Source organism: Falco peregrinus, chromosome 21 (genome assembly GCF_023634155.1).
Source record: "Falco peregrinus isolate bFalPer1 chromosome 21, bFalPer1.pri, whole genome shotgun sequence".
Classification (NCBI taxonomy): Eukaryota; Metazoa; Chordata; class Aves; order Falconiformes; family Falconidae; genus Falco; species Falco peregrinus.
The window spans coordinates 1,066,654-1,079,171 of NC_073742.1; the positions used below are offsets into that span (position 1 = coordinate 1,066,654).

The 12,518-nt window shown below is 47.9% G+C and overlaps 1 pseudogene; it reads left to right on the forward strand.

Moving 5' to 3' along the window:
• Window positions 1–10,113: 10,113 nt before the first annotated feature.
• On the forward strand, window positions 10,114–11,061 carry LOC129782993 (NADH-ubiquinone oxidoreductase chain 2-like; annotated as a pseudogene).
• Window positions 11,062–12,518: the final 1,457 nt, after the last annotated feature.

A 12,518-nucleotide genomic window follows, 5' to 3' on the forward strand; every position in this document is an offset into this window, starting at 1 on the left:
GCACACTCTCAGCGTACATCAATGAGTTTGCAACTCAACATGAACTTCACCACAGAGTCGATAAGAAGAGGAATTCAACCTCTGTAAAAAGGACTACAGCCTAACGCCTAAACACTCAGCCATCTGACCCGTGACCTTCATCAACCGATGACTAGTTTCAACAAACCACAATGACATCGGCACCCTATAGCTACTCTTCGGAGCATGGGCAGGCATAGCCGAGTACCGCCCTCAGCCTCCTTATTCGAGCAGAACTTGGCCAACCAGGAACTCTCCTAGGAGACGACCAAATCTACAATGTCATCATCACCGCCCATGCCTTCGTAAGAATCTTCTTCACAGTTATAGCCATTATAATCGAAGGGTTTGGAAACTGACTAGTCCCCCTTATAATTGGAGCCCCAGACATAGCATTCCCCCGCATAAACAACATCAGTTTCTGAACTACTTCCTCCGTCCTTCCTACTGCTCCTAGCGTCCTCCACAGTAGAAGCTGGAGTCGGAACAGGATGAACCATATACCCGCCCCTAGCAGGCAACCTAGCCCATGCTGGCGCCTCAGTAGACCTAGCCATCTTCTCCCTACACCTCGCAGGTGTGTCTTCCATCTTAGGGGCCATCAACTTTAACACAACAGCCATTAACATAACCCCCCCTGCCTTATCGCAATATCCAACTCCCCTATTCGTATGATCCGTACTCCTATTGCCCTCACTTCCAGTCCTGGCCGCCGGCATCACCATACTACTGACCGACCGAAACCTAAACACTACATTCTTTGACCCCGCTGGAGGGGGAGACCCCATTCTCTACCAGCACCTGTTCTGATTCTTTGGCCACCAGGAAGTTTACATCTTAATCCTTCCCGGCTTTGGAATCATCTCACATGTTGTAACGTATTACGCAGGCAAAAAAGAACCATTCGGCTACATAGGAATAGTCTGAGCTATACTATCGATTGGATTCCTGGGCTTTGTCGTATGAGCCCACCACATATTCACTGTAGGAATAGACGTAGACAGCCGAGCATACTTCATCTCCGCCACTATAATCATCGCCATCCCATCCGGCATTCAGGTATTCAGCTGACTAGCCACACCACACGGAGGCACCATCAAATGAGATCCACCGATACTGTGAGCCTTGGGCTTCATCTTCCTCTTCACACTTGCCAATGAGGTGTCGGTGGAATTGGTGGTCAGCCTTGATTACTGCGTAATCCATCCCGTGGATCTAAAAAGAATTTTATATATATATAATATTGTACGCACATACATACATATAAATATTATAAAGGGCCAGGTAGGACAGGCCACCGCTTCTGTCTCGTGCCCTAAGTAACTGCCTACTGCCAGTATTGGCACTGACTCACCAGCGGTCAGCTACAAGCACTTCTGCTCTTCAGCAGAGCACAAGCATTCCTCTGCTTTGAGAAGAGAGCATTGTGCTCATGAAACATTGAAAAGACTGACTTCTGTGCCTCTCCAGCTATAACCAAGAGAATCCTTCCTTCTCCGCACCAAAAAAATTAATGCTGACTTTTCAAGGATGCTATGGATGAGGTTCATAACCAAGGGGTGTCATCCACCTGGCCACACAATTTGTCTCCTGCAAGTTCGATTAAGCATGCCAAGACATCCTATGGATGTGACAAACACCTCATCACCTCTGCTCTGTTGCCCCTTCTTCCCCCAGTTTCTTACTGGAACTAGTAACTCCAGCTCACCAGTTCCTTGAGCATGGCTTCAATCTGTTCCTGAGCCACATGCACATCTTCTGTAGGTCCTTCCAAAGTGATGTTTTCCTGTGGCGAGCAGCCTCACAGTTTGCCCTCTTGCCTGTGATAACAATTGTCGCCCAGTTGCTGTTCTTTGCTGGGAGATCAATTTTGGTGTTGCTTTCTTTACGGATCTGCCACAAAGGGAAAAAAAAAAAAAATCATCTCAGAAGCGTCCCATGTCAGAAGAAAAACCCTCGCAGGCTATATTGGACACCACCAATGGGCAGGAGAGAGCATCCAGTGGGATTTTGCTGCAGGCAGTGATCATCACGAGCACTTGAGTTAGGAGCAATATCTCACCTTCTTGATGTTGGCACCTCCTTTCCCTACGATGTTCTTGTGGAACTGTTTGCAGATGGGGACAGAAATAGAAAAGCTGTTTTCAACCTAAGGGAGAAAGGAAGGGAGAACTGAAGATTACACTGTCGTGGCAAGGGAGGCCCGACTTCAGGAACTCTGATAAACGAGCTTTTGAAAAGAGGCTTAGACCCAAGGAAGTTCTCTATACGAGGGACTTGTAAGACTAAACAAAGGCAAGGACGTTCCCCTATAGCCTTCCCATAACAGGTACTACCCCCTGCCTCCATTCAGCCAAAAGAGCGTCGACAGCTCCCTCCTCTTGAGGTGTTTTAGCTCTACCCAAGCCAGTAGAGCTCTGCTTTGCCCCAGGGTTATCCAGGCACGTAGGAGGGAAGTGCAGGCAGAAGACCTCCTTACCAGGTCTGCCACCGTCTTTTGCATGTACTCGGTGCACTTCTCCACCTCGTTTTTGGGACCTCGGAGTTGGACGATGTCACTCTTGTGTGCAGGGTCTGGGAAGTTGATGATAACCTGCAGGAGCGGTCATTTATAGTTAGCTCAAGCAAAAGCAAGAACCCTTGTGTCAGACACATGCAAAGGTTGGGGGGATCCTACACATGCCCTTTTCCCATTCAGAAAAGGGGAACCGTGTTAGCGGCCTCTGGCTAAAAGAACTATCTTCTCAGACACTTGCGCTACAGAGCCACTAAAGTTACGACTTCTGTGACGACAGGCCTACTACCCATGTAGGAAATAACCCCTCTGGATTCCTCCTCTCCTACCAAGCCTTACCTCTGGGAATTGCTCCCGGATTTCCCAGATCCGCTCAGCCTTCTGCCCAGTGATGGTCCGGTGGAATTTCTGCTCAACGATTAGGTCCGCAGCATGTTCATTTTCCTGATGGGAACAGAGGGCACACTGAGTGTTCAGCCGGAGAGCCATCTACTTTGACTTAGCGGTTTGCTGCCCGACGGTTTACTTGCCAGCACTGTCCCTCTTTTCTCCAGACCAAATTCACTCTGCGTTGACAGAGAAGGGCTACCCGAGGGAACAGGGGAAGACATTTGTGAAGAGGAACTTGCACTTGTCCTGAGATCCAAGTGCTCCGTGGGCAAGGGGCACACACTCGCACCAGAAGGTTACAAGGGAACACGAGAGCCCAAACTCTGCAGTCTCCCAAACATCACATCCTACCCACTCACCATACGGGAAGCGAATTCCAGCAGCTCTTTCTTGGCCTCTGGGACCCCCTTTGGGTCTCCTTCAATTCTGATCGGGTTGCTCTTCTCGTTGTCCGGGGGAATGCGCACAGACACCTTGTACAGATCCTTCATCCTGTTCACTTCGAGGCAAGGACTGTGGTGACGCCGTCTGCTAGGCAAAGACCTGGAAGCAAGGCACCTTGATTATCGCTGCTCAGAGGCTGTTGAAGAAGTAAAGCCGCCTCTGGGAAGGGCTCAGTGGGGTAGGGTTGAGCCAGGGGAAATTGCCTCTTCCCCCTGGAGTTCAGCGAGAGCAGGCCTGTGCCACACGAGAGCCTGTCCAAGTAAATACCGTGGCATCTACAGAGCCCATTGTTCCCTTGTCAGAGCGAGGCGTGTTTCTTCCCCAAACAGTATCACATTTAGAGCAGAGGATAATCGTTCCTTTCTACCCCAAACTCTTGGCTGGGGACACGTTGCAGTGCTATCAAACTAGCAGACCGCAACAAGGCTTTAGCGTTGGCCATATTCTACTGCCGGTGCTGTAGCACCTTCCTCCAGAGGCCAGACCACACTGCTCCTCCTCCAGCTGACACCCTCTCCCACAAGCCACAGGGCTATTTAACCGCTTAGCGGGAACCAGCTACACCTGCACATCGTCCATGTCAATCAACCCACTGCCTCTGAGGCAAGGCCACAGCTGCGTGTTATCAATGCTAATCAACCCACCGCCTTCATTCCTCTACAGGGAGAAGCTCACCAAGCACATTTCCACCACCCACAACTGGCTGCTAAAATGTCATTCGCACAGAGCAACGTGTGGAAAAAAAAAAAAAAAAAAAAAAATCCTCCAGGACACATCAAAGTAATTCCACTACTGTTCAGGCTCCCAAGGTACTTTCACCCGTTAAAGCCATCGCAAGGCCTGACGGCCCATTTCTCTCCTTGTACCACCACCACTCCAGAAAAGCAGAGGAAATGTGATGGAGACAGCACACTGGGTGAGCTACAGAGCCCCTGATACCATCTCCTAAACACGAAGAGTGTGAGCATGGGAAGGACTAGAAAGGCACTCCACTTACCGTTTAGCTGCTTTCTTGCCAATGAGGTGTCGGTGGAATTGGTGGTCAGCCTTGATTATTGCGTAATCCGTCCCGTGGATCTAAAAAGAATTATATTTTTTATATCTATCTATATATGTATGTATGTACATTATTTTATATTAGAATATATAGGGCCAGGTAGGGCAGGCCACCGCTTCTGTCTCGTGCCCTAAGTAACTGCCTACTGCCAGTATTGGCACTGACTCACCAGCGGTCAGCTACAAGCACTTCTGCTCTTCAGCAGAGCACAAGCATTCCTCTGCTTTGAGAAGAGAGCATTGTGCTCATGAAACATTGAAAAGACTGACTTCTATGCCTCTCCAGCTATAACCAAGAGTATCCTTCCTTCCCCGCACCAAAGAAATTAATGCTGACTTTTCAAGGATGCTATGGATGAGGTTCATAACCAAGGGGCGTCATCCACCTGGCCACACAATTTGTCTCCTGCAAGTTCGATTAAGCATGCCAAGACATCCTATGGATGTGACAAACACCTCATCACCTCTGCTCTGTTGCCCCTTCTTCCCCCAGCTCCTGTTCTCCTTCATAATACCTAGTTGTTCTCTCATTATGAATCCTCCCTTCCCCTTATCAGTGTCAATGGAATCATCGTTCCATGGACAATGAGTCGTCCCGTTCCCCCGCTTGGTCCGAGAGTATTACCTCTGTTCAGTGGCTTGATCCAGGGTGATAGTGCTCATTCTAGGCGCTGTAAAAAGCGAAATCTATATCCTATGTCCTGATTTTGGGTAGCTAACATTAATGCAAAACAGTAATCCTCACACAGTTTTTATTTCATTCTGTAGCGTCGGTGTCACTATCAGCTGCCTGCGGTAAAGGTTCACGGAAAGGTCTGACATTCTTCGCTGGGATCCATCTAGGTCCTTTTTCTGTAGAGACACAAGCATAACCTTTTCCCCGTGTAACAAGAGGTTATGGTCCCATAATTTTACCTGTTTCTGCATCTCGGACCGATACCGGGCCTTTAACCCGTGCCTCGACGGAGGTAGCTGCAGTGAAACGTCGACCTATCGGTGGGCCGTTATCTATTCAAGAACAATTCAAAAAATTAAAAACATACAACGCTTTCTGTAACCGTTCCTCGGGAATAGCCATGCCCATTCCCCCTTTTTGTTGTTGTCATAAACGTTTCAGAGACCGATGAGACCCTTCAATGAGAGATCGACCGGTGGGGGAATGAGCAATGCCGGTAATATGAGTTCTACCCCATAGGGCAAAAGAGGTTTTTACAGTTGTTGAAACGTAAAGATAAAGACCGATAACGGTCCAGCTTAAGGGGATACCTAAAGCAGCAAAAGCACGCATTAAATGTCTACGAACAGCTCGTGCCTTTTCTCCTGTGTGACACGAGGCAACCAAGGCACCTGAAAATGTATCAATGGAAGAGTGGATATATTTAAGGCTACCAAATTCAGAATCCTGCGTGACATCTGTTTGCCCTAACGGTAGGCTTTGTAATCCTCTAGGATTAACTCCTGCAGCAACTGATGGGAAAGAATGTTTTTGACAATCGGGACAGACAGCAATAATACTTGATGCTTGTTGAGCAGCAAGGCCAAACTGTCGCTTAAGAGCTCCAGCGTTTCGATGGAAAAAAAAGAGTGACTTCGCTTAGCTTGTGCAATACGGTCTGGCAGTACTTGAACTGGTCACGGCAATAGGTCAGCTCGTCGATTGCCTTCTGCAAGAAAACCAGGTAGCGAGGTATGAGACCTAATATGCATAACAAAATAAGGCGCAGATCGAGAGTCCAAAAGGAAAATAAGTTCCTGTAACAGGGTAAAGGGTTGTGAATGCGAAACACTCCGCAGCACAGAAGCTTCAGCTCGTGGAACAATACCTGCAACATAAGCAGAATCAGTAACAAGGTGGAGCGGTACATTCCATTCTCGGAAAACACGAACAACTGCATTCAGTTCTCCTGTTTGAGGTGAACCGGAGACCGTCTCTATGTCCGAATCCCATTGCCTCCGTTGATCATCCCACCACAGAAGAACAGATTTATGCGATTGGCCCAATCCATCTGTAAACACAGTAAGCGCCGGTAAGGGTTGTTCGCTTCTTCTGGGTTTAACATCAGACGAAAATCAACGTTAAACAGTTTGTGTGAAGGTGGATGGGAAGTTATTCGACCTGTATGTTCTCGCCCGGCACCTCCCCGGGACCTACAGCTTGACAAACTATTGCTGTACAATTCAACCACGAGAACCTCTAACACCTTTACCGCTCAAACCTAGCCTTCTCCTTAACATCTTATCTATCCCATAAACACCACCTACCCAAAACCTCAGCACTAAAATCATATTAACCCAAACCCCCCATACACACACGCCCCTAAGACTATAGGCGCCCAAACAGCCAACGAAACCAACAAAACCAACGAAACCACGTCCCCGTAGCTTACAATCCAAAGCGTGGCACTGAAGATGCCAAGATGGCGTCCAATATGAAAGCCGAGGACAAAAGACTTAGCCCTAACCTTACGGTTGGCTCCTGCTAGACCTAGACGTGCAAGTATCTGCGGCCCAGTGTAAATGCCCTAGGCCTCCTGCTAAGACCGAAGGAGCAGGCATCAGGCACACGCTACCAACTGTAGCCCAAGACGCCTTGCTCAGCCACACCCCCACGGGCACTCAGCAGTAATTAACAGTAAGCAAGAAGCGCAAGCTTGACTTAGTCACGGCAGCCTTCAGGGTGGGTAAATCTCGTGCCAGCCGCCGCGGTCACACCAGAAACCCAAGCCAACAGTCACACGGCGTAGAGAGCGGACCAGAGCCTGTCAGAATAACTAGGAAACCGAAACACAACTAAGCTGTCGCAAGCCCGAGATACCCCTAAGGCCAACCGAAAGATGATCCTAGTAAACCTGACTGCAGCCAATGAAGAGACGGGACGCAGCTTGATGCAAGCAAATGTCAATGCGTTGTGCAGAAGCACGAGGTCTTATACGCTTGCAGAAGCTGCGCGTTTTAAACCAATTGCTTCTTGAGGCTAAGCCTTGCATACTAGGCAATCCCTGATTGGTGGTTAACTACCGGCACTTAACAGCAAGGTGTTACCTTTCCTTGGCGCCATCCGTCTCCCACTCCCCTGTGCTCTGTAAACATGCCCCATCATGTTGTTAATTGTTGTCTAGACAAGCTCGAGCACACTCCCCTCAGCTGACCGATTGCCACGCGTGGTCCTAGTTTCCAGCCCGCTCCTGCACCTCCCCCTTCCTGTTGCACAAAAGAACCTTGGAAAGCGAACGAGGAAAAACAAGGCCTAAGCAACAGAACAAATAAAAAACCAACTAAGACATATTATCACTGTCAAAATAACCCACTGCCTTTGTTCCGTACAATTCTACAATTTCCCCTTTTTGTTTTTGAACAGCTAGTACCAGGTTTGCCATGTTCCGCAGGGCCCTTGCAAACATGACAGCAACCAAGGTAATAGCAAACAAACAATACTGCCAATCGAGGGAATGGATGCCAGAAAAGGCTGAAATTTTCTCAGATTTTGATAACATGTTGCTGCAGTGGGGCGCCTAAAATCCACGCAGCACATACCATCAAAATCCTCACAGCCACGTCCTTGAACCAACAACAAAAAGCAGCGGCAATTTTGACTCACATGCTTAACTGCCTACCAAACAAGGTGATTTAACTCTTTAATGCTTTCCCTGCTGTTACTCTGCATAAGAGAAGAACCGCTGCGACACGTTCCCATCCTAGCCTCCTACTACATTAGCATCTACAGAAAGACAATGCTCGACATGCAAAGTGTAAACAACATCACCTTCTTTTGGATTAAGGTTATACGTAGGCGGAAGGGCACACCAAACAAGAACCGTTTCCGTCAAAAAGTTCGAAACATAGCATGCCTTCTCTGAACATACCTCTGGGGTCATCCCCTTCATTCCCTCCTTTTGATGCAAAGAGAGACACTTTACCCTAACAGAGAAGCCCCTGTTTACATCTCTGAGCCAGGACACAAGCCGCAGCTGTGCGCGCCACCAGGCTCAGGGCAGAAACCACTCCTGTAGTTACCTAACTATATATCTCGACAAGCGTGCAGACACCTATTAAACACTAAACAACCATGTTTATCGTTCCTGTTCTCCTTCATAATACCTAGTTGTTCTCTCATTATGAATCCTCCCTTCCCCTTATCAGTGTCAATGGAATCATCGTTCCATGGACAATGAGTCGTCCCGTTCCCCCCGCTTGGTCCGAGAGTATTACCTCTGTTCAGTGGCTTGATCCAGGGTGATAGTGCTCGTTCTAGGCGCTGTAAAAAGCGAAATCTATATCCTATGTCCTGATTTTGGGTAGCTAACATTAATGCAAAACAGTAATCCTCACACAGTTTTTATTTCATTCTGTAGCGTCGGTGTCGGTATCAGCTGCCTGCGGTAAAGGTTCACGGAATGGTCTGACATTCTTCGCTGGGATCCATCTAGGTCCTTTTTCTGTAGAGACACAAGCATAACCTTTTCCCCGTGTAACAAGAGGATATGGTCCCATAATTTTACCTGTTTCTGCATCTCGGACCGATACCGGGCCTTTAACCCGTGCCTCGACGAAGGTAGCTGCAGTGAAACGTCGACCTATCGGTGGGTCGTTATCTATTCAAGAACAATTCAAAAAATTAAAAACATACAACGCTTTCTGTAACCGTTCCTCGGGAATAGCCATGCCCATTCCCCCTTTTTGTTGTTGTCATAAACGTTTCAGAGACCGATGAGACCCTTCAATGAGAGATCGACCGGTGGGGGAATGAGCAATGCCGGTAATATGAGTTCTACCCCATAGGGCAAAAGAGGTTTTTACAGTTGTTGAAACGTAAAGATAAAGACCGATAACGGTCCAGCTTAAGGGGATACCTAAAGCAGCAAAAGCACGCATTAAATGTCTACGAACAGCTCGTGCCTTTTCTCCTGTGTGACACGAGGCAACCAAGGCACCTGAAAATGTATCAATGGAAGAGTGGATATATTTAAGGCTACCAAATTCAGAATCATGCGTGACATCTGTTTGCCATAACGGTAGGCTTTGTAATCCTCTAGGATTAACTCCTGCAGCAACTGATGGGAAAGAATGTTTTTGACAATCGGGACAGACAGCAATAATACTTGATGCTTGTTGAGCAGCAAGGCCAAACTGTCGCTTAAGAGCTCCGGCGTTTCGATGGAAAAAAAGAGTGACTTCGCTTAGCTTGTGCAATACGGTCTGGCAGTACTTGAACTGGTCACGGCAATAGGTCAGCTCGTCGATTGCCTTCTGCAAGAAAACCAGGTAGCGAGGTATGAGACCTAATATGCATAACAAAATAAGGCGCAGATCGAGAGTCCAAAAGGAAAATAAGTTCCTGTAACAGGGTAAAGGGTTGTGAATGCGAAACACTCCGCAGCACAGAAGCTTCAGCTCGTGGAACAATACCTGCAACATAAGCAGAATCAGTAACAAGGTGGAGCGGTACATTCCATTCTCGGAAAACACGAACAACTGCATTCAGTTCTCCTGTTTGAGGTGAACCGGAGACCGTCTCTATGTCTGAATCCCATTGCCTCCGTTGAAAACCTTAGGAAGACAGGAATTGAACCTGCACAGAAGAGATCAAAGCGCTCCATACTCCCCTTATATTACTTCCCAGTAGGGTCAGCTAAACAAAAGCTATCGGGCCCATACCCCGAAAATGATGGTTTAACCTCTTCCTCTACTAAATGAGCCCCGTCACAAAACTAACGTTCTCCTTAAGCCTTCTACTAGGAACAACCATCACAATTTCAAGCAACCACTGACTGCTAGCCTGGCCTGGCCTAGAAATCAACACCCTTGCCATTATCCCCTTCCTTTCAAAATCACACCACCCTCGAGCTATGGAAGCTGCAATCAAATACTTTCTCGTCCAAGCAACCGCCTCCGCATTAATCCTCTTCTCAAGCACAATCAACGCACAGTTCACCGGACAATGAGACATTCCGCGACTAAGCCACCCAACAGCCTCCCTACTACTAACTACAGCAGTCGCAATAAAACTAGGCCTAGTACCCTTTCACTTCTGATGTCCAGAGGTCATACGAGGCTCACCTATAACCACTGCCCTACTCGTCTCTACATGAATAAAACTCCCCCCACTCACTCTTCTTTTCTTAACTGCCCCCTCACTGAACCCACTCCTACTGACAACCGTGGCCATTGCATCCGCAGCCATCGGAGGGCCAACAGGACTCAACCAAACACAAATCCGAAAAGTCCTAGCTTTCTCATCGATCGCCCACCTAGGCTGAATAACCATCATCCTCATATACAACCCCAAGCTAACATTAATAACCTTCTACCTATACTCCTTAAGAACCGCCTCCATTTTCTTAGCCCTCAACACAACCAACTCCTCAAAACTATCCACAATAATAACCTCCTGAACAAAAATACCATCACTAAACGCATCCTTGACGCTAGCACTACTATCCCTAGCCGGCCTGCCCCCACTCACTGGCTTTTTACCAAAATGACTCATTATCCAGGAACTAACTAAGCAAGAGATATCAACCGCAGCCATAATTATTTCAATACTCTCCCTACTAGGTTTATTTTTCTACCTACGCCTTGCATATTGCTCCACAATCACACTCCCACCAAACACTACAAGCTTCATAAAACAATGATACAATAACAAATCCACAGGCACACCAATTGCTACCTTAATTTCTCTGTCAGTCCTCCTTCTCCCCCCTTCTCCCGCAATCCTGACCGTTACCTAAGAAACTTAGGATCCCCTGCCTACCAAACCGAAGGCCTTCAAAGCCTTAACTAAGAGTTAAATCCTCTTAGTTTCTGCCACCACCACTAAGGCCCGCAGGACACTAAACCTGCACCATCTAAATGCAACGCAGATACTCTAATGCAGCTAGGGCCTCCACGATAAGCCTAGACAGACGGGCCTCGATCCCATAAACTTCTAATTAACAGCTAGACGCTCAAACCAACGAGCTTCTGTCTACCAGACTCCGGCACACTCTCAGCGTACATCAATGAGTTTGCAACTCAACATGAACTTCACCACAGAGTCGATAAGAAGAGGAATTCAACCTCTGTAAAAAGGACTACAGCCTAACGCCTAAACACTCAGCCATCTGACCCGTGACCTTCATCAACCGATGACTAGTTTCAACAAACCACAATGACATCGGCACCCTATAGCTACTCTTCGGAGCATGGGCAGGCATAGCCGAGTACCGCCCTCAGCCTCCTTATTTGAGCAGAACTTGGCCAACCAGGAACTCTCCTAGGAGACGACCAAATCTACAATGTCATCATCACCGCCCATGCCTTCGTAAGAATCTTCTTCACAGTTATAGCCATTATAATCGAAGGGTTTGGAAACTGACTAGTCCCCCTTATAATTGGAGCCCCAGACATAGCATTCCCCCGCATAAACAACATCAGTTTCTGAACTACTTCCTCCGTCCTTCCTACTGCTCCTAGCGTCCTCCACAGTAGAAGCTGGAGTCGGAACAGGATGAACCATATACCCGCCCCTAGCAGGCAACCTAGCCCATGCTGGCGCCTCAGTAGACCTAGCCATCTTCTCCCTACACCTCGCAGGTGTGTCTTCCATCTTAGGGGCCATCAACTTTAACACAACAGCCATTAACATAACCCCCCCTGCCTTATCGCAATATCCAACTCCCCTATTCGTATGATCCGTACTCCTATTGCCCTCACTTCCAGTCCTGGCCGCCGGCATCACCATACTACTGACCGACCGAAACCTAAACACTACATTCTTTGACCCCGCTGGAGGGGGAGACCCCATTCTCTACCAGCACCTGTTCTGATTCTTTGGCCACCAGGAAGTTTACATCTTAATCCTTCCCGGCTTTGGAATCATCTCACATGTTGTAACGTATTACGCAGGCAAAAAAGAACCATTCGGCTACATAGGAATAGTCTGAGCTATACTATCGATTGGATTCCTGGGCTTTGTCGTATGAGCCCACCACATATTCACTGTAGGAATAGACGTAGACAGCCGAGCATACTTCATCTCCGCCACTATAATCATCGCCATCCCATCCGGCATTCAGGTATTCAGCTGACTAGCCACACCACACGGAGGCACCAT